The 20,387-nt window shown below is 45.1% G+C and overlaps 1 long non-coding RNA gene across 3 annotated transcripts; it reads right to left on the reverse strand.

The window, feature by feature from the left end:
* Positions 1-9,339: 9,339 nt before the first annotated feature.
* Positions 9,340-20,148, reverse strand: LOC127380744 (uncharacterized). Of its 3 annotated transcripts, none has more exons than XR_007888570.1 (4): positions 19,821-20,148; positions 19,518-19,682; positions 13,036-13,175; positions 9,340-11,154 (listed from the first exon to the last, which is right to left on the reverse strand). It is a non-coding gene; the product is annotated as an uncharacterized LOC127380744 (long non-coding RNA). The 3 variants fall into 3 exon arrangements; XR_007888571.1 differs by having other exon boundaries at positions 19,518-19,719; XR_007888569.1 differs by lacking the exons at positions 19,518-19,682; positions 19,821-20,148 and having other exon boundaries at positions 13,036-13,633.
* Between the last annotated feature and the right edge of the window lie 239 nt (positions 20,149-20,387).

Consider the following 20,387-nt stretch of genomic DNA (forward strand, 5'->3'; position numbering starts at 1 on the left):
GTGGGCAAGGGCTGCCTGGAGCCCTGGGGACAATTTATTTAGCCTGTCTCCCAGCCCTGGCAGCTTCTTCTCCTGGGAACATCTTGGTACCCCAGATGAGCTATTTCAGTGCTGCAACCTTCCCACAGTTGTTATTTCTTTCGGGGCCCCTTTCCCTCAGGGACATAGTTGCTGGAGAGAAATTGCTGCTTCCCGAAAGGATCAACCTTTCCAATGCTGATTCCCTAATCATTGCAGGTGGCTGCACCTTTTTTCCGAGGCAACAGGCAAGGGACGTGTGAGTGACACTGTTCAGGAGCATCTCAGTGCCTCTGGGAAGCATGGGATGGGCTGCCCCAGGCTGTGCAGGTCTGATGAGGAAGGGGAGGCAGAGCCCAGCCCTCTGCTCCTGCAGGAAGATCCAGGGGTGCTGTAAGTGGAGACATGGCAAGAAGTTCACAAGCTTTAATAATATTCCTTCATAGATAACTCATCACGGTGTAGCTACCCCACTGGCAAACAGCATATTTCTGTCTGATTTTTCATGCATTTTCTTCCCACCCAAGTCTGACACAAACAAAAAACAAGTCCCCCAGCATAGCCCAAAGGTGACCTCTGGGCAATACAGTCTCAGAAGTACCCAAACTGCACACACCCTAAACATAGACACACATTTTTCTAAAGTCAAGAAGTCTTTTGTGTGGGTTTGCTGCAACTTACAAGCATTTGGGTGGGAATCAAACAGGAACCAAGACAGTGTACATCAGATCTTAACAAAATAGCCCCATACTGTGCTTTACCCTCTGCTCTCAGACAACCACCATGTGAGCAAAAGCCTAGTTTCACTGGGATCACTAAAACCCACCATCTCACAGGTCATTCTAGAAAATCACATTTATTTTGCCTGACTTACAAACTCCGGATCCCATCACCATCTCATTTGGGTTAATGATAGTTTCTCATTGTTTCTCATGATTTCTCATGGAGTGTCATGGCACCACAAGAAGGATCCATCCTTCCATGCACCTAGGAGTGCTATTTAAATAATCTTAGAATGTGAACATATAAAGATAGGGATTATTTAAACGCTAGTGTTGTGTGACTGCCCAGCTTACTGAAGATGGGTTTCCTAGTGATGTGAGTGGCTTCTCACTGCTGTCTGAATATCATTAAGAATGTTTTTTTCCCACTTTTCTTAACCCTAATCATTGTAGCAAATTGATTTGAAAATAGTGAATCAGGAAAGTCTGCAGAAATGAGTCACTTCTTTGTGTGTACTGCACACATTGAACATGCAGAATGAAGAAAACGAAGAGTCATCAAAGCATAATTTCCAAGCAGATTTGAATCATTAAAAAGCCATTTAGCTTTGCAGTTCAAGGTTAAGTTTGTTCCCAGAAGATGAGGTAATTTAGTAAAATAATAAAGCTCCCATTAAACAAACCCCATAATAGAAGTGAGCCTTAGCGGCTGCGAAGGAAGGAAACCGTAACTTCTGTCAAAGCACAGGGATGAGATTAGCCTTAATAAAGCATTCCTCACAAAGCAGAATGATAGTGTGTGGGGGAAGGCACATCCAAATAGCTCTCATTTCCACAACATTTCCTCTCAGATATGGGCTTTTTAATTAGCCATCGGAAAGAAAACTGAAAGTGTACTTTCTCCTCCTCAGTTTCTCCCTGACTATTAATCTCCGTGCTGAAAATGGTGCCACCAGCCCATCTTACTGTTACGAGCTAGTGGAGACGTAAAAGAACTACATTCATATTCCTTATCGCAGCCCAGAGGTATTTCCTTTGTGTTACGAGGAGTATTTTGATTAGTTTTGGCTGTGTCTGCAGGGAAGACATAGTTTATATTTTCCACAGCTAAAATAATTTCTAGAACTAAAGGTTCGTTCCAGCACTCACTGGTATTTATCAGAGGGGTTTAATTGCTGAAGGAATTTTATTGCTCAGCCAGAGCAGTTCCTTTTTTAAGTCCTCCTGATTTCATTAGTAAGTTTGAAGCAAAACACTGGTAGTGAATTGTTCTTGGAGCTGGTTGCTGATTTTCAATGAATCATTTGTTTGAGGAATGTAACTTTTCTCCCCTGAGACTGCACTGTCCACCAACAGATGTGCATCATGGCCCATATGCAGAGCCAAAGAGGTATTTGTTGGGAGGGATCTCAGAGAGCTACCCTGTCCTTTTCTTTTTCTCTATGCCTTGCCTTCCCCTAAGGTGTTTAGCCTGCTCTTAAAAGCACAGACAATGAAGGTTTTCCACTCTTCTCTGGTGGACCTTTCAAGTTGCCAGTACCTTTGCTAAGCAGGCACCCCATTGCTTCCATTTGCTAACAGAGAAAAAAATATTCCTTTCTCTCTTTGCAGCAGCCTCATTTATATATTTGAAACCTGTTATCTGAAGACCCACTTAATTTTTCCATCCTCAAACTTGGTAGTGCCCAAATACCCAGTTTCAGTTCAGACGACGCAGCAGGTAGGACCTGAGCCCACACGGCAGTTTTGCAGTGGCTGCCAATGTCAGGTGCTCCCACTCCTGCTAGAGCTTCCTGCTCCCCTAGAATCAGGATGGTACAGGGCTGGGCAGCAGGAGGGACACACAGTGTTGTGCTGAGCAGGAGCTGTTCTGCCCACCCCAGTTTCTATAAACAGCCCAGGGTTCATGCATGGGCAGACGAGGAGTCGCAACAATTTTGCTTTCCAGTCGGAAGAGCTCCCTGGCAAATCTCATCACAGCAATTCAGGATGACACAGCCCTGTGGTTCCCCAACTTCTTACCACATGGAAGGGAAAGGAGAGAGTAATGTTCTCCTACCCCTCTGCAGAAGGAGGATGTGGCAGCTGGGCTGACAGGCCCCAGGTAAGAGCCATGAATGCACCCAAAGCCCAAAAAAGGAAAGTTTGCAACAAACATTGCTGCTCACTTGTTGCTAAAGCCTCACCACAGAGAGAGAGAGAAAAATTTATGGTGCTTCACAGCTGTAGAGGTTTTGTTTGAGGGAACTAATGGGAAATGTAACCCACTTTCGGGTATAAGGGGCGTAGCACACTCGCACTTTCCCTTTTGAGCCTGCTAATTTTGCATCACTAAATTAGCTGAGGAGACCAGATTTAAAAATCAAATAACTGGCATCATTCCTACTGGCTCAAGGAAGAACAGGGCTGTCTTCTGCTTTGGTTTATCTTTTGTTTCAGTCACAAAACTGAAGCAAGCAGAAGTTTTAGGCACACTAATTGGAGAGCAGCACAAATCACTACATTTTATGAGTACTTGTATTGTTTGCATGTGGAAAACAAAAAAAGAAAAAAGCAAACAACGGTGGCAAATGGGCCCCTGATTCACAGATTCCTGTCACCTCAGACTTCTCCTACTTTGGCAACCTATGTATGTGGCTCCAGGTTAAGGATCAGGGTACATTTCACTGTGAATTTATTTTCTGGAGTTGGTATAAAGCCATCCAAGTGCTTTTAATCTCTGCAGTTGTTATTACCCAAAATCATACAATTCAGGGTTTTGCCTACTGGAGTGGCATGGGCTTGAGTACAGCAGACTTCAGGACGGCTTTGCTCTCCTAGCTGAGCCACTGCAACATCTCATCTGCAGTGACAGCCAGCCAGGATCATCAAAGACACAAAGGGCCACACCTTGGGACTGTGGAGGGAACTAACAGCACCCAGAGATGACACTGGCACTCCGGAACTCAGACACCCCATGTCTGAGCCACTCACCCCTTCTTTTGTCACCCTGTATCCCCAGTCTCCACTGGGTATGGAAAGGTAATGCTCCTGATGCAGAGGCAGTTAAATACAGTGAGCTAACCCTGTATTTATGGGAGATCTGGAACAGATTCGTTTCACTCTTACAGCACATGCCTCAGAAGAGCTTTCTGTCTGCTGCAGAAATCTCCCTGTGCTCTACCATCCAGGGACCAATAAAAATGGTATCTAAAAAATGTGGCAACTGTGCATAGTCAGCAGTGCTTGAAATCCAAACAACGTTTTCAGTGAGAAAAATCATCTTCCCCCTCTGGAGAAATTCCTGATCCCCAGTTTCCCAAAATGCCATGGCAAAACACTGTTATCTTGGCTCTTCCTATCTCTAGCATGTGTCACTGAAATGGCCTGAATGAAGTTGCTATTTGTAGTGTGTAGCGCATGCAAAACTCGTCTCAATGAAGCCACTTAATTGCTCTTCTTTGGGATATTACGCAATTGGCTCTTCTGTAGTAGTTCTCCTTGTCAACATGAAATCTCATGACTCACTGTCATGAGGGAGGCTTCTCCTTCCTGCCAGCAGTAATCAGTGATCGGCTGGCTACCAAACCTCTTCTTGCTCCAGCAGATGGGAGGACACCTCTCGCCTTTGTTGCATCAGAAATTATTGTATTCAAATGAAGGTAACAAGGTAAGGCCCTTTTCTCCTTTAAAAAACTCTGCAGGATAGAGGTAGTGGTAGATAAACTTCTTTATACTATTCATTAATATTGAATCGTTTCATGAATACGTGTTTGGGAAGCATTGCCATGGCTTAATTTGAAGACTCTACAGTTAGTGCTGAGTTTCTAAGATACTAAAGTAGTGCCAGATAGTGCTGTCAACCAGAGAGGCGACTGAGCATTGCCTGCTGTATCATTCACAAATTCAACCCTTACTGGAGACTACCCCAGGCTTGAGCCATTCTGCCATGAAACCTGATTGAGGAATACCGTTCACATGAGCCTGGTTCCCTCCATCCCTCCTAATTGGTGTAAAGCAGGTGCTTTAAGCCCTGTGCATGTAAAACGTGTGTCCTTGAATGAGGGCTGGTATGAGCAAGCTCCCTTAAAATAATGAAAATTAATTGATAAACTGACACCGTGGTGAGATTTTCCTTCCAATAATGCATTGCTAAAACTCAGGACCCCACTTCAATTCATGCTGAGGGCACTTAGTTTTGAAGGTATTTAACATGCTGGGGATAAGTAAAGGAGGGAGTTTGCCTTTTACAGCCTTTTTTGGGAGGTTTCTGTAAGTGCCTGCTGAGGGCATCTGTCAGGGATGGCCAGTAAGGTGACTGAGGTCTTTGAGGGCTCAGTCCAGCATTTCTGATTTTACTGCTAATCTGTCAGGTCTCTTCGTTTCTCCATCCTCTGCTGTCTTTCTCTTTTCACCTTCCTTCATTCTAAGTCCAGGGGAGGCCTTCACCTCCTCGCCAGGCACTGTGGCTGTGCAACACCTCCCACACTTCATCTGAAGCACTACATATTGGGTTATAAGCCATCTAGTGAAGGGTGTTTGCTTCATGTGGGCAGGCAAGCTGAAACACAGCTTCTGGAGGAGATTTGCTGCTTTGGTTTATACTGAATTTTATAACAGCTCATGATGTCTGCTCCATTATAGCTGCCTCCTGATGGTCGGGCAGCTTCAATGAGCCAAAAGGAATGCTAGGTTTAGCTGTGACGCTACCAGAGCTGCCTTCGTTTCTCACTCTGTCAAAGCTTGCTGACTTTGCCAGCTATCAGAACTTATTTTGCTTCACACCCACAAAAACAAAAACCAAAACCCAACCAACCAAAACAAAACAAAACCAACCCCCCAAAAAAAAACAGAAGATGTTTTTTTATGGGGTTGACCCAACCCGTCAGTCCACGAAGCACCTTCACAAGATGCAGAGGATGCACACCCACCTCAGTGGCAGTGGAACAGAGTCCAGCAAAGCTCTGCAGGGTGCAGATGAAACAGTCCCTGGCTCACAGTGATAACAGCAGCATTCCCCTTCCCACCTACCTCCACCACCTTCTCTCTCTCTCAAAAACACAAACAAGACAACCCAATTTGCATTTTCATAGCTGGGAGTAGGTGATTGCTAGATTAATGAGCACTGCTATTTATATCTAAATAATTACAGTCCTAAAAAATTGCTTGGAGGTATCAGTATCGAAGGTAAGATTCTGGGTTATGATTTGAAAGGATTTGGGCAGCGCTTGTCGGAAGAAGGAAAACACGTCTCATTCAAACTGCAAAAACACCATATTTTGGTGAAACAGGGAAGCTGGAAGAAGAGAGAGATGCAAGCAGTGTGTGCAGACTTGGTTTCCCTGGCATTGTGTGCTGACCTTAACCCTATTGATAGCAATTGCTTTTGCCAGGCAGCTCTCTAACCCTGCTTCTTGTTGTCAGCATCTTGCGCTGCCCAGATCCGTAGGGTACTCGGCATCGTTCCTCCCAGGGCAGAGCTCGTGACACAGTCCTCAGAGGCCAGCTCTCCCCTCGCTGCTTTGGCTGAGTTCCTGCAAAGTGAATCTCTTGGCTCAGTGCAGAGCTTATGAGGCCACTTAAATCTCCCTGACCCTTTAATTAAGTTTTTAAAAGGCTTCATAAATCTTCATCACTAAGAACTGCTTAAAGCCCTGCAGGGTTTCTCTAGTGGTATTAACCACTAAAACAAGTAGACAGGCTCAGGTATATTTATTGCATTTATCTTCATTATTCTATGAGTTTTCCTTCTTTCTGCTCTTTTACGTAAGCTACAGCCAGGAAAGGGAGTGGAGGAATGGGAGCTCTGAGCCAGTACTGCCTGTCTCAGTTTGTAACCATCCACTATGACTATGTCAGATCAGTCCTCTTCTTGGGAATGTTTTCTGTGCAGGCTCACCATTTAGTCTCCCATATTTAAACTATCATATTGTTCCCCATTTGAGAAAGGATCTGATTTTTGCCTTTCCTCTAAAAGCATGTCTCAGGTCACAACCTGACAGCTCCAAAACGGATTAGTTACCTGCCTGCCCTTCTGGTTTTTTTTCTTAGAATTATGGCTGACTTTAGTAAGGGCTTTTTATGAGCAGCATGCGTCTTTTCTACAACAGCTGCCAGCTTGATGAGTGTTACTAGGAAAATACATCACTAAAAAAAAAAAAAAAAAAATTGTTTACATACCAATATTGATGTCCCCAGAGCAAGTGTGTAGATTCTGTATATGCTGTATAGGTTGATTTTGCTGCTTCACATCTGGGCAGTGAGGATAGAAAAAGGCACGAATGAGGTTCTTGGGCCAACAGAAAGTGCAGGAAAAGTCACTGCAATCAGTGAGAGCCCATCCTCCATTTGTGATGGGAAGGAGTTTAGAAATGGCAGATAAAAATGAAATAGCTGAACACATAAGGAATTTCATATCTCACCGTAGTTTGAAGAAATGGTTCCAGGGCTATTTCTGCACAGAATGAAGGGCTATGGCTCCATATTGTTCTTGAAGGGTTCCAAGCCCTCATGACGCAACCTGGTCCAGCCAAGCTTGGACCAACCCATTCCATCACAAAATCACACTTTTGTGAGCTGGGTGATATTTGAGAGTGACTTTTAATTAGGTATTTTGTTTATGCCATTAAGATACAGTAGAGTCCCATGGAAGGGCTCCTTTAGAGCTATTGTGATATTTTCTTATTTTCAGTTTATTTTCTTTACAAGAAGGCCTATTAACCTCAAGGAAGACTGGAACAGTTTGCATGGAGCAGAAGAGAAGTAATATTCTTGTGTAAGCAAACAAGGTCAACTTATTGAAAAGTCTGACACCACTAAAGTTGTAAATCTGCCAAAAGTCCTGGTCACAATTAACAAAATCTTCTGGGCCTCTAGTCTAGGTCAAGATTGGAAGGAAAAATAATGGCTGATGAACATGGTGGACGCTTAAAACCCTGACTGTGATGTGTAAGGTGAGTTGCCTGAGGCCCTAAAGGAGAGGTCCAAACCCACCTGAATTGGTATTTCTTCCATTGCCTTCAGTGGGTTCTGGGTGATGCCATAGTGTGATGCTGTCACATATAAACAAGTTAGAAGACTACTTTTAATGAACTAACTATGGGATGGGGTATATTATGTCCTGTGTTGTCTGCTCTAGAATGCATAGTTAATGATGTGTTAGGGACACACTTTTACCCTAATGGAAAGAACATCAGATATTATCTGACTTCCTGTATGCTAAAGGCTAAGGAACTTCGCCCAAGTGCTTACATAGCTGTATCCAAAAACTCAATTTAGGTTTCAGCTTTTGAGTGCTCAAGAGACAAAAGTCACAGGCAGAGGACAGAAGAAATCAAAGGGCCACCATTGCCTGAGGTTCATGAAGTAGCAGGAAGTTGGAGAGATAAGAAGTGATTTCAACAAGTGACTCAAGGCCTATGCTTTAAGAAGAGATGGAAGAACCCCAAATCCTGTCCAAAATGACCCAGCAGATGTTCTTACTCAGTCCTGAATCACATACACAGCTTGATCCTTAGCATGTAAATGAAACATGTAAGGTTGTGATCAGAGACCTGCAAGGGAACACAGCTGAAGCGCGTAGGTGGCTGTTGCCCTACGCCCAAGGCATTGTCCCTGACTATATGGTTGCTCCTAACCCTGTCTAAGCCTTCCACTGACAGGAACCCAGCCATCTAAAAGTCTTTAGGGATATAGGGCTCATTATTTGGCCGAGGCTTTGCCTACACTGTGTTTCACTATGATATAACTCACGTGATAGCAAATCTCTAATGTGAATCAACCAGACTGAGGTAGGGAAGCAACACTGGTCCAGTACCTCTGTACCAAGGATTTGCAGTAGAGATGCTCCATAGCCGCAAAAACAGTTGGGAAAGGCAAAGTTTAAGTTCATACAATGATCTGTCACACCATAGTCCCATGTTGTGCAGCTTTTGCCAGCTAAACTGCTGCAACCAGCTCCTGCTCCAGATGCTTGTTCCCACCTCTGGCCTGCAGTTTGTCACCTCCTCGGTTGTGCCAAAACAGCTGCATGAAGAGCAGAGGCTAAACCAGAGCACTGAAGGGTGGAGGTCAAAAATAAACCATTCCCTGGAGGAGGAGAGGGAGAGCTACTTCTATTTGTCTTCATTTCAACACCTTTCTTCCAGTGTGGTCCCACAAGGAGTTTCATTAACACAACTGGGAGAAGGCAGTGGATTGTGGCACTGGTACTGGGGTGACTCCTCCAGGCAGAAGAGTCCCTTCTGGCAGAGGGAGAGGATTTCTTACACCAGGATTGCACCAAGGCTGATGTGCTGTAGAATTACACCTTCCAACATGGAGAGTTATGACTTTCCTACCCGGGTCAAGCTCAGCCCCAGGTGTCCCAGGCTGTCTGTTTGCTGTTCCATCTCCTAGATGCTCCAAATCTTCATTTCAAAAAATACTGTGTGCAAGCCAGCATTATTATTAATAAAACAAATAAAGATACACTGAGGGTTTTTTCCTGTTTTATAAACAAATACTCCTTATAATCACTCTGAGTAGTAGCCTCCTCCACAATTTGCTGTAGCGTGGCTGGATGTCACTCATTAGAATCTATTCAAGTACATAATGCGCAGTAAACTGAGAATGGAAAACATGAGGTGCAAAAAGATTATTTTATTTAATGAAATTCTTTACAGGATTGACGTAGAAAATATTTGTACATTCCTTAAATAGCATTAAAAGTTCAAGGAAAGACATCTGAAAAGAATTCAAAAGGTTGCAGTGCAGCTACGATTTGACAGTTCAGAGGGTAATTCAGCAACTTGCTTTTGTTTTGGTCTTAGTAATTTCTGTGCTTCGATGAACTCCACTGGGAGCAAGTGAGTTATATGTGCAGAGCCTTGGTCATGTCTTATGGTTCAGACACCTCAATGATTTGCTTCTGTTTGAACACGAAACACATCCTCTGACATCCAAATGCTTCTGCTGGATTACTCCAGTGAGGCGCTGTGCCAGCACGTAAACCACAGACAGTTTTCCAACTGCTGTCAAGTCTTGAAATAAGTCATTACTGACTTTTTTTGTGAGTGTGTTATTAACGTTATTAAATGTTTTTTGTAACGTGTGCTGAGTTTCAAAGCACTTTTCAGCAAAATGGGGCAATAGTTTAATTCCCAGCTCACAGAAACATGAAGTAGTATCCTAAGTCCCAAATCAAGGCATCCTCCTTTGGGACTTCTGATCCATGTGCTGGATCACACCAGTTCCTGGATGTTTGAGTGTACAGGCAGGATTTAATTTAAATTACTAGACACTGAGTATGTTTAGTATGTCCTTCAATTCTTTTCTAATAAATAGAGCCAAGGACATAGTGAGTCAGTTTCGTAATTAGATGATATAATTGTCTCATGAACTCTGTACAAATTACCTCTTCTCTGTATTGTTTTTACAGTGTATTGTTTTTCTTGAATAATATGGCACATATCCAGTTTATATTGGAGTCAATAATTTACCCCAGTTTATAGATGGCCCACAAATGAATAACTGACATAAACAAACAAAACAAAACAAAAAAATTAAGTAATTTCCCTTTAAAACACTGTTAGGACTCTTCATTTAGACCATAAAAGTTATTTTTAATTATTAACACACTTCCTTAAAAGATTTTTTTTGTTTGGTTTGGGGTTTTTTTTGTATTTGGTTTTTTTGGGGTTTTTTTGTTTGTTTGTTTTGGGGGTTTTTTGTGGTTTGTTTTTTCTTTTTTACTAGGAGGTAACCACAGATTAATCACTTTGCTCAGCTTTTTACAAATTTATTATTCCAAGGTTAACACTAGAGTGTAATTATGTAAAGGAAATTGCATTTTATTACATTTTCATTAAATAGGTCAACTTGTGCAGGCGTTTCTCCAGCAAAACTCCCACTGGACCAAAACTCCTTCACCATGAGACTTTATTTACTTTTTGAGCTTTACACAGCAGGTTCCTGCTTTCTAAATAGATGACTAATAAAATAATTTAATTCATTGAAAGTTGTATTTTTGACATGCAGGCTGGCAGATAATGGGAAGCCTTGTAACGCTGAATACCTTAAAGGAATATGTGTTGTCGTTCCTTGCAGTAAAATGTAGATCTAGGTGTGCTAGATCCTGCTTTTATGCAGAGTTGGGTGGGTTCAAGGCAGCCTGTGAGTCAGCTCTAGCCTCTGAAACTCTGTGGGGTAGCTGGCCATAGCTCCATGCCTGTTTGGTGGCATGGACCAGAGGCAGCACTTCTTTGTGTGGAAGAAACACGACTCTAGGGGCCCTGCTGCCGTCCTGAAGTGATGCAGGGGCCGTGGTGCAGACCCCATCTTCCAGGAAGCAAGGATGTGGGTAGGTCCTTCTCCCCTTCCACTGCACCTGGACAGTCCTTGCCACCACAGCTCTGGCTTGTTGCGCCAACTTGCTAACTCCAAACTTGTGTGTTTTCTGTTCAGTTAAAAAGAGAGACAAGAGTCCTGAACGAGATTGTCTGCATCAGCCCTTCCTTCCCATCTGCTTAGCATTTCTCTCCGATTCTACCCTCAGTCATAACAAAATGGTCAACTTACTCTGTTTTCATTGAAATAATGTTGGCTCTATCCAAAATCTGCAGCCCCTGTGAAGAATTCAGCCTAAATACTCTTGTTTAGCATTGAGCCAAACACTTCTAGGGCTCGCCCTGCTCATTTGGTCCAAGTATATAACGTTGTTAAATGCAGGGGGCCTCTGTTTCCAGCTGAGATTTAATTGTCTGCTTTACGATTCTTTCTCTGGATTCACCCTAATCACCTCTATATTCCACAAGTCCAAATGCTGAGCTATGGTTAGCATATTTCTGAAGAGAATATTTTTAACCTTCTAGTAGCTACAGCCAACAAATATTAGTTTCTCCTCTCTGTGCTTATTAGAGGAAACACTTGTGGAAGATATGTCACCTTCTGGACCCCAGAGGCACACGTAGTTCCAAGCAGGCACAAGCAAAATATGTTTTTTTCCAGAAATATGAAGTTATATTGTTTGGAAAACTCCTGTTAAGGAAATGTCATTCAACAATTCTGTTGAAGTTATCAAAAGCAAAACCAGGCAGATTTGAAAACTTAGCACAGGTCACAAACAGGGTTAGTGAGATGAGCAGTAGCTATTCTTATAGGTAAAAAACCTCCTAGAACTAGAGAACAGCTTAAATTCTGATTTTAGGCTGAATTACATCCCCCTCCAGTTCCATGGGTGAAACATTTTGGAGCATATTAATTTTAGCTCCTAACTTTTCCAGTAACAAACATTTAAAACTTTAAATCTAAAGCACAGACAGCAGTTTAACAGAGGTCAGGGGCTCTTTCTTTCCCTGTACGCTGGTTTTCTATCCAGACAGAAAACAACAGGTTCTGCTGTAGTTTATTGTGGCTGAGGTCCACATGTGACAAACCTCTCCTACCACCTCAGGTGTGACCCCAGTACCAAACTGAAAGAGAAAGGAAAATGCAAAACATGTTGTCTACCCTCACAAAATGAACCTTTTTGCTAACTTGTGTCCAAGTTGAACGGTATATTTAAAGGGTTAAGTAATTAAAAAACTGCATGGAAAACCTTTATTTGGGATAAAATTAAATGTTTTCACCAATGTGAGCTTTTTTGGAGGAAGAGAGTTTGGTTTGGTGTAGAAGCTGAAAAGGTTTGATTTATGTAATGTTATCTAAAGCTGTGGCCACTACAGATGGGTTGGTGGGCTGTGTGAAGCGGTACTGCACAGGGTGTCACATTAGGGGCATTTTGGGGAAAGCAAAAAGTAACTAGGGAAAAGCTCTCAAACCAGCTGAGCACTGCTGAGTTTCCATCTCCCAGCACTCTGAGGGCTCTGATAGTCCATCTTTCATGGATTTAACTGTGATGCCATGAGATGCTGCCACTGTAACTGTGCTTGTCATCCTTTCTACTGTGGTCACTGGTCCCTGGAAGTAAGGACAAAATGGTCTATAAGGCTCTGCTGACCATGGAGTTGGGCTCTGCCATCTTTAGTATCCATGTAGCAGCGTGGCATCTGCATGGTAAAGAAATGTTATTAAACGTGACAGAGCCTGACATAAAACAGAGAGAGCATCTGCATCTACATCTTCACTGTTGTAAAGTTCACTACATGACCTATGATAGTTGTTGGGTCAGAGCTGATTGAATTTGAGAACAAGAGCTTCCAAGCTGTGACAGCAGAAGACTCTGCACTAGCTGTCCAAATATGCAACTGGGTTAGGGACAGGATCTGCTTAAAACCAGCTTGGTTAAGCTGCAACTGTGACTTGAATTCTGGGCTGAGTAGCAATTCTTGTTACTAACCTCAGAACTGATCCATCATTGAAGTTTATGGTTTCAATAGGTATTTCCATGGACATCTGTGGAACTGGCTCTTCATGCTTTGGTCATTTTGAATGAGGACAAATTCCAGCTGAATGAGTAGCCTTAAACCATTTTAGGGTCTGAATAACTGAGCAGAGACAAAGAAGCAGGACTTCTTTGTAAGCACCAATCCACATGTACTAGACTTAGTGTATGGTTCACTATCAGAAAAACCTGCAGCAATGGCCCAGAGAAAAAGCACTACTGTAAGGCTGAAGGCAAGCAAATAATATACATAATTCTATAGTAATCCTTGTTCTGGCATTATTTCACATGTGAATATTACAGTTGTGTGGCTAAACTTTTGTTTGATTGTAGTCAGTAAATGCTAAATGCACAATCGAGATACTGTTCTGGTTACTGATGGGTGCTAGCAGCAAATCCCTGAAGTTATCCTGTAACACAGTCTCTCATTGTTATGTTCTGAGTTTATTGAAAATTAATCTTTCTTTCTTTCTTTCTTTCTTTCTTTCTTTCTTTCTTTCTTTCTTTCTTTCTTTCTTTCTTTCTTTCTTTCTTTCTTTCTTTCTTTCTTTCTTTCTTTCTTTCTTTCTTTCTTTCTTTCTTTCTTTCTTTCTTTCTTTCTTTCTTTCTTTCTTTCTTTCTTTCTTTCTTTCTTTCTTTCTTTCTTTCTTTCTTTCTTTCTTTCTTTCTTTCTTTTCTTAGTAACAGTAGTCACTGTACAGCCTGCAATTACACTGGTTTACTCTGAGGACTGGTTACTTCAAAAAAAGGCAGCTAACTCTATCCATACTATGAATAATAATAAAAAAATCCCAGTGATAATGGGATTTGCCTGCTTTGCCACTGCTGTGTTACGTCTTTAAATGCTGGCATAATGGTCTTATGCCCATCAATGACGAAAAATCAACAAGCTATGTAGGTAAAATGTGTGTATGTTAAAAAATATATAAAATAATAAAATCTTTACAGCGTGAAAGAGAAATTACATATATCAGACTACACTTCTTGCTCACAGCCATCGAATCGGGGTTAAAATAGAGTATCTGTGGTAAATGTGTAACCTTTTAAAATTAAACAATAGCAGCAGTGGAACAATACACTATAGCCACGTAGTTGTAAGCGTATTTTGGGACAATATGCTTTCTAATTGCTCTTTTCATGGTTTGAAAACGCAGCTGTCCTTTAATAATTAATTGTTAATTCAACGTAAGTAGCAATAACGGCCTGAAGAAAGCCACCTTTTCCTAAAGGAATCGAAAGGTGCGAATTATTTGCACGGCCTCTTTGGTGCTAAAGGCTTAGGCGAAATGGATAAACACTGCCAGCGATTACAGGAACGAAATTGTGGTATTCATCAGGCGAACGGATATATTTATACTTTTAACTTCAAATAGAAGGCTGTGTCCGCGAAGCCATTAACACCGAGGGGAAAAGAAAAGAAAAGAAAAGAAAAGAAAAGAAAAGAAAAGAAAAGAAAAGAAAAGAAAAGAAAAGAAAAGAAAAGAAAAGAAAAGAAAAGAAAAGAAAAGAAAAGAAAAGAAAAGAAAAGAAAAGAAAAGAAAAGAAAAGAAAAGAAAAGAAAAGAAAAGAAAAGAAAAGAAAAGAAAAGAAAAGCAGAAAGGGAAGGAAGGCGTCGCCTCCTCGGAAGTGAATTAGCAGCATCTCTTATCTGTGGGCCGGTGGGGATGGGACCCGTCTGGCCAAGACCTGCCTCCAACCCCTCGATAAATCACATGAAGGGAAAAGCTGCCATCTGGAGAGGGGGAGGCAAAGCAAAATGGGGGGGTGGCACATTTTGCCTGTCGGTGGGGTCCCACACATCTCATGGGAAGCCTCCCATCTCCTCGGTCTCTGTCCTACCTCCCGTGGTAGGCTTGCGCATACCTTCCCAGGCAGGAACCAGCCACCTACTTTTTATAGCAGCGAGGAGCAAGGCTATTAATAGGCTATCTAATTACTCCGAGCTGTTAACTCTGAAGTCTATAATTCTGTGATGTGGTTGTTTTGATTTGTTTTTCCAATCCAGTAGGGCTTGCATTTACAGAACTGGTCAGACTCGCTCCTGAAGATATTATTTTAACGTTTTAAAATCAGCTTTCATTCCAAGCAGGAGCTAAGTCCCTAAATTTTGACATTACCCACGAAAGCAGCAACTGAAAAACATATTGGTTTGATTCAAGGGAAGCGTTTCACTTAGCTAAGGTTGCGAATTTCGTTTGGTTTGTGGGGAGTTTTTTGTTTTGCTTTGCTTTTTGGGGGGGTGGTACTTGATCTCAGACACTTGGGTAAGGCAGGTAAATGTCAGGGAGAACGGTTTCAGAAGGGAGAGGCAGTGCCACGATGCCAAGAGACACGCAGCCGCTCCACCGGAGCCCTGCCCGGAGACACGTGAAACGGAGCTACCCCCGCAAAACGCCTCCAGGAGGACGGGGTCATTTTGTCACCTGGGAAACATTTAGCTGAAAGGTTCTGACCAGTTCTGGTGGTTTATTTTATTCTCTGGGCAGACAAATAAGAAGGCAAGGGGGTTTCTCCGGCAGTTTTCGATGCAGAAAACGGAGATGTTCTTCCCTCTGCGCGGTAGTGCTGACAACCGGCCGAGGGAATAGTTGGTGCTGGAGGATTTTGCCTGTGCGGAGTTTTTGTTTAAGTGAAAAATAACTCAGGCTTTGCAGCCTCTGCTGTGGGAATGGGGGCGGAGGCAGAACAGCTAATTGCAGATCGGATTTGATATTGCCTAACCTGGGTGACAAGGGACGAGGAGGAGGATGAGAAGCCCTGCTCTTCAGCTGTGGGGAGGAGAAAGTTGGCTCCTCCGTGTCCCGCGGCTCCCTCGCAACGACTTCTTGTAGTGAGAAGCCTAAGAAAGTTATCTCGGGCTCTCCGTGTAGAGGGGACCCCTGAAAGCCTTCCCCGGCACCCAGGCAGAAGCGGGCAGGGACCCCGGAATATGCCCCGCGGCCCCGGCCCGGGAGCTGAGGCGGCGGGGAGGGCTCCGGGCTCCCCCGGCGGCTCCCACCAGCCCCTCACGGCGAGGTGAAGGGACCCCCGGAGCTCAGAGAGCTTTCCTTCTGGCCTCAGCCTGCAATTAAAAATAACATTTGTTAACAGATATTGTTCGTTACTGCAAGGAATACATGAAGCCCAGCCCAGCCGCTTCGCAGCAAGGGCATTAAGGTACCCTTAGATAAAAGCATCAGAATCAGGCCATTTTCCTCACCAGCCCTTAAAGCCGAGTAGGAATAAACCCAACCCTTAGCTCTGCGTTTTCAAAGGCTCTGTGTAAGTGTTTGAAAGAGTCAAAGAGCGTCTGCTTCTGCTGGATAGAAGCAGCTAAATTCTAACCGTGTTTCTTAGGGTGCTGCCTGGGTGCCAGCTGCCTTGATTCGGGTCACCCCTAGACCTGGAAGGCAGCCCACCCGCCCCGCAGCGCCTCACTTTGCGGGGCGCCGGCTCCTGGAGTCAGGTTACGCGGCAACAGAAGCGTCTCCTCCTCGCGTTTTGTTGATTTTAATCCTTTTTTTTTTTTTTTTTTTTAGGCTGAAATCATTAACCGGACGGATTTCGGAGGCTGGAGGGAGGGCAAATAAAAAAAAGCTGCAGGTCATTATTTAAAAACAAACCAAAACAAAACAAAACAGCAAACAACAACTAAACAAACAAACAAAACAAAACAAAAACCTCAACTAAAAAAACAACAAAAAAAATCACAAAATCCACACTCCTCACAAGCACCTATTACATAAAAGTCCGTGAGGGCTCTCTGCTGCCCGCTGCTTATTTTCAGCCTCTGAGGTTGAAATACACCGTGGAAATCACCCAAAAGCACCGCGGCTGCTGGTCACCAGAGGAGGGGAGGCCGCTTACTGAAGGGGAACTAACCTTCTGCCCCGCTCCCCGCCGCTGGGCACGGCTGCAACCTGGGGGAGAACCGACCCGCCGGGGCGGGAGCGGGGAAGGCTCCCCGGGGCCAGGGCAGGGTGCCCTGCCCGGACGGAGGCAACCAGGGGGGCCAGGAGCCTGCTCTCTGCAGCCAGCAAGGGCGGCTGGAACTCAAGCTCGGCCTCTTGAGCACCCGGCAGTCCTTCGCTAGGAGTTTAGGGGACAGAAAAAACACCCCCTCCTCACTCTTGTCAGTTGGAGGTTCCCCCTCTCCATGGGACACATCTGATATGTTGGCAAAGGGCGTTCCCACTTTCCCCCCCCCCTCTCCCCTTGGTCTGGTGTGTACATGACCCTGGTGCTTTGGGGGTCCACCCCAGGCCCCGAGGCTGTCCCTCCAGGTCCGAGAGGACGGTGATGGGCGGTGGCCAAGCCCCCCTGTCCGCTGAAATCCCCCCTTCCCCAGGTTGCCCCGCGGGTTTCGGCCTCCGTGCCCACGGCGCGGGCTTGAGCGGCAGCTCCCGCTGGGCTGGGCGCGCCCGGGCGCTGCCCGTGCCCCGATCGATAAGTCCGCTTCAATGTCACAGCTGCTGGGGAATGGAAACACTCCGTATCGTGGGGTGGCCTTGATAAAAGTATATTTTAAGTAGCGCGGATAAGCGAACGGCAGAGGAGAGGGGGAGAGCTGGCTGCACGTCGACTGCAATAACCGCTACGCTTATCAGCCCGGCCTAAACTCCCCAGCAGTTTCTAAAGTACATTAAGTTACATAAACACGGCTCGGAAAAGAATACGCTCCATCCTGCGATAGTCACCAAAGTGACCCCTCGTATCGCCTCCGGAGATGCCCGCTGCTCCCGGGGCTGCCTGGGCCGAGGGGCTGCGGGGGGGAGGTGGCATTACTGGAGCCTGTCGCCTCTCTTGAGTGCACCCCTGGTAAGGGGTCAGATTTGCAGAGTCTTGGGAGTGGGTTGAAGGTTGAAGGAGGAACCACACTGCGCCCGTATTCGGCTTTCCCCCAACCCTTTTTTGGGAGGTTGATGTGCCCATGAGGGATTTTGCCTTAATTGGATACAAACCTTTTTTTTTTCTTCTTTTTTTTTTTTTTCCCCCCCAATCTGCCTCCTTCTGTGTTTGGCCACAGAGAGCAGGAGCGATGGTTACCTCACCGTACCACCTCCCTCTCTAGCGGTGCCTTTCTGCACCCAGCATGCACATCCCCCCCGCCCGGCTTTTCTCTGCAAAAATGCCTCTGCAGATCCCCGCAGATACCGCCCGGGTGCCTACCCCAGCCCCGGGGCAGGAGGTACCCGAAAGGCTCCCGGAGCCCCAGGGCGAAAGTTACGTCAGGAGAGTGGGATTTGGGAAGAGAGTGACGTCATGAACAGTTTTAGGAATCGAAGGTTCTATTATTTGAGCGCTTCGGGAGCAACCTGCTAACGAAAAGGAGTGGTGAGGAAAGGGGTGATTGGGAATGGTTTCCCACGCCGGCCTCTGTTCAATCCGGGATTTCTTATCGAGTCTATGGAGGGAAATAAAATGAAACTTGTAGCCTGGCTATAACGTAAACAGGCTAATCAGCGGAAAAAAAAACAACAAAAAAACACCAAAAAAACCCCTAGGCGCCTGACGTGTAAAACACCGGGTCACTTCGGAGCCAGGGCAAGAGGCGCCTGCCAGGCCAGCGCGGCCGCTCTCCCCTTCAGCCATCCTCACCTCCCTGCAGCCCACCCTGGGGGCACATGACACCGATACCCCCTTCCCAGGAAGCAATGCCTGTCTCTTGGAAAACAAACAAACAAACAAACAAAAAATCCCAACAAAACAAACAAACAAAACAAGAAAAAAACCCAACACGGCTTTTCCCGCATTCAATCCACCTTTACACCTTTGAAATACCCTCGGGTTTAACTCGAGAAAGGACACCCGAAAGACTTAAACGAAATACGGGGTCTAAAAGGCGATAGCTCGGCGCTTTTCAGCGCAGAAATCTACAATGGCAGCACCCAAGCAGGGGAGAAGTGGCGTGGTCATCGTCAGCCGTGGCTTGCCCTGCCCTTGTCGCGCTTTTGTAGGCAAAAACAAAATAAAACAAAACAAAACAAAACAAAACAAAAACACAAGGAAAGGTTTTACCTAGCAAATTCGGGCTGGGAGTTTACAGACAACGAATTGCTGCCCGCGCTTGCAAAAGCTTAGTTTCTACATAATATTACATCCACTAAAATACATCTAAAAGTAGAAAGACAAAAAAATTAAATCACTTCAACTTGGCAGAACGACCAAAAGAACAACACTATTTAGACAGAACTGAGATGAAAGAAGTGTTGCCTTTAATTACACAGGTTAACAGAGAAACGGTTTCTCGCTCAAGTTGTTACTTCCCGATCAAGCCCCTGCCGCGCTACGCCACAAAGAATTAACGAGCACAATAAAACTTGGAGGTCGCAACCGCTTCACCCACGCTGGCAGGAGTGGGTGGCTACAGCCAGAGTTTCACCCTATCCCCCAGCACTGCGAATTCTTCGCCTCCCGACCACCTTGCCTGGAAAGATGGAAAGAAAAGCCGTGCCTACCCCGGGAGCGGCAGCACCGCGCATCAGCAGGTTTGGGCTCGGTTTCTGTCGGGAGGGCTCATGTCTGTCGGCTGCCGAGAGCCGGGCTCTGCTCTAGTCCAGCCCTTTGCCGCAGATGACTCTTTCTGTACAAACTGATGATGACAGATATCCAGCTGATAACCTCTGGTGAACGAAGTTATTTTAATTTCCAGTCACTTTCCTGCTAAGTACCATATCAGTTTGTACACAGCTGAGATAAGAGGGCTTGGGGAGGGGTGAGGGGAGAGAAGAATAAGAAAGAAAGAGAGGGAAAATGCCTACCGCCTGCTGCAGCTGGGCTGGACACATCCTACAGCACGCTTTGGCTTCACCTGTGGTTAGGGCATCTCAAGGAGGAGCCACATTTTTTCTCCTCGAATAGCTCTGATTTTAATGACCAAACCCAAGGAGACTGGGGCGGGGGGCAAAGGTTGGTTTAGCTAGTTTAGGTTTAGGGCGAGATCCAGACCCACATCATCACGGGCCACTGCCAGGGCCGCCAGCGGCGAGGTGAAGAGACGCGGGGGAAAAAAACTTTATAAAAAGATGAATATTTACCCTAAATAAGTTATTAAAGGGAAGGGGAAAGTATGCTTTAATATGGGTTTAAAAAAAAAATTAAAAAAATATATATTTAGATAAGAAAAAAAAAGAGACCATCTGGAAGGGCGAGTCTCCCTCCGCTTTTCCCCACTCCTTGAGCAGGGGATCCGGCGCCCCCCCGCTGCGGGCACCCCGAGGTGCCCCCCTGGACCTCCCTCCACCACCCCATCCCCCCCCCCCACCTCGGCTGCTCCCGCTCCCGCCCCCGGCGCGGCCGCGCTGCGGGCCGGCTGTCCGCCGGGACTG

This window comes from Apus apus, chromosome 2 (assembly GCF_020740795.1).
Source record: "Apus apus isolate bApuApu2 chromosome 2, bApuApu2.pri.cur, whole genome shotgun sequence".
Taxonomy (NCBI): domain Eukaryota; kingdom Metazoa; phylum Chordata; class Aves; order Apodiformes; family Apodidae; genus Apus; species Apus apus.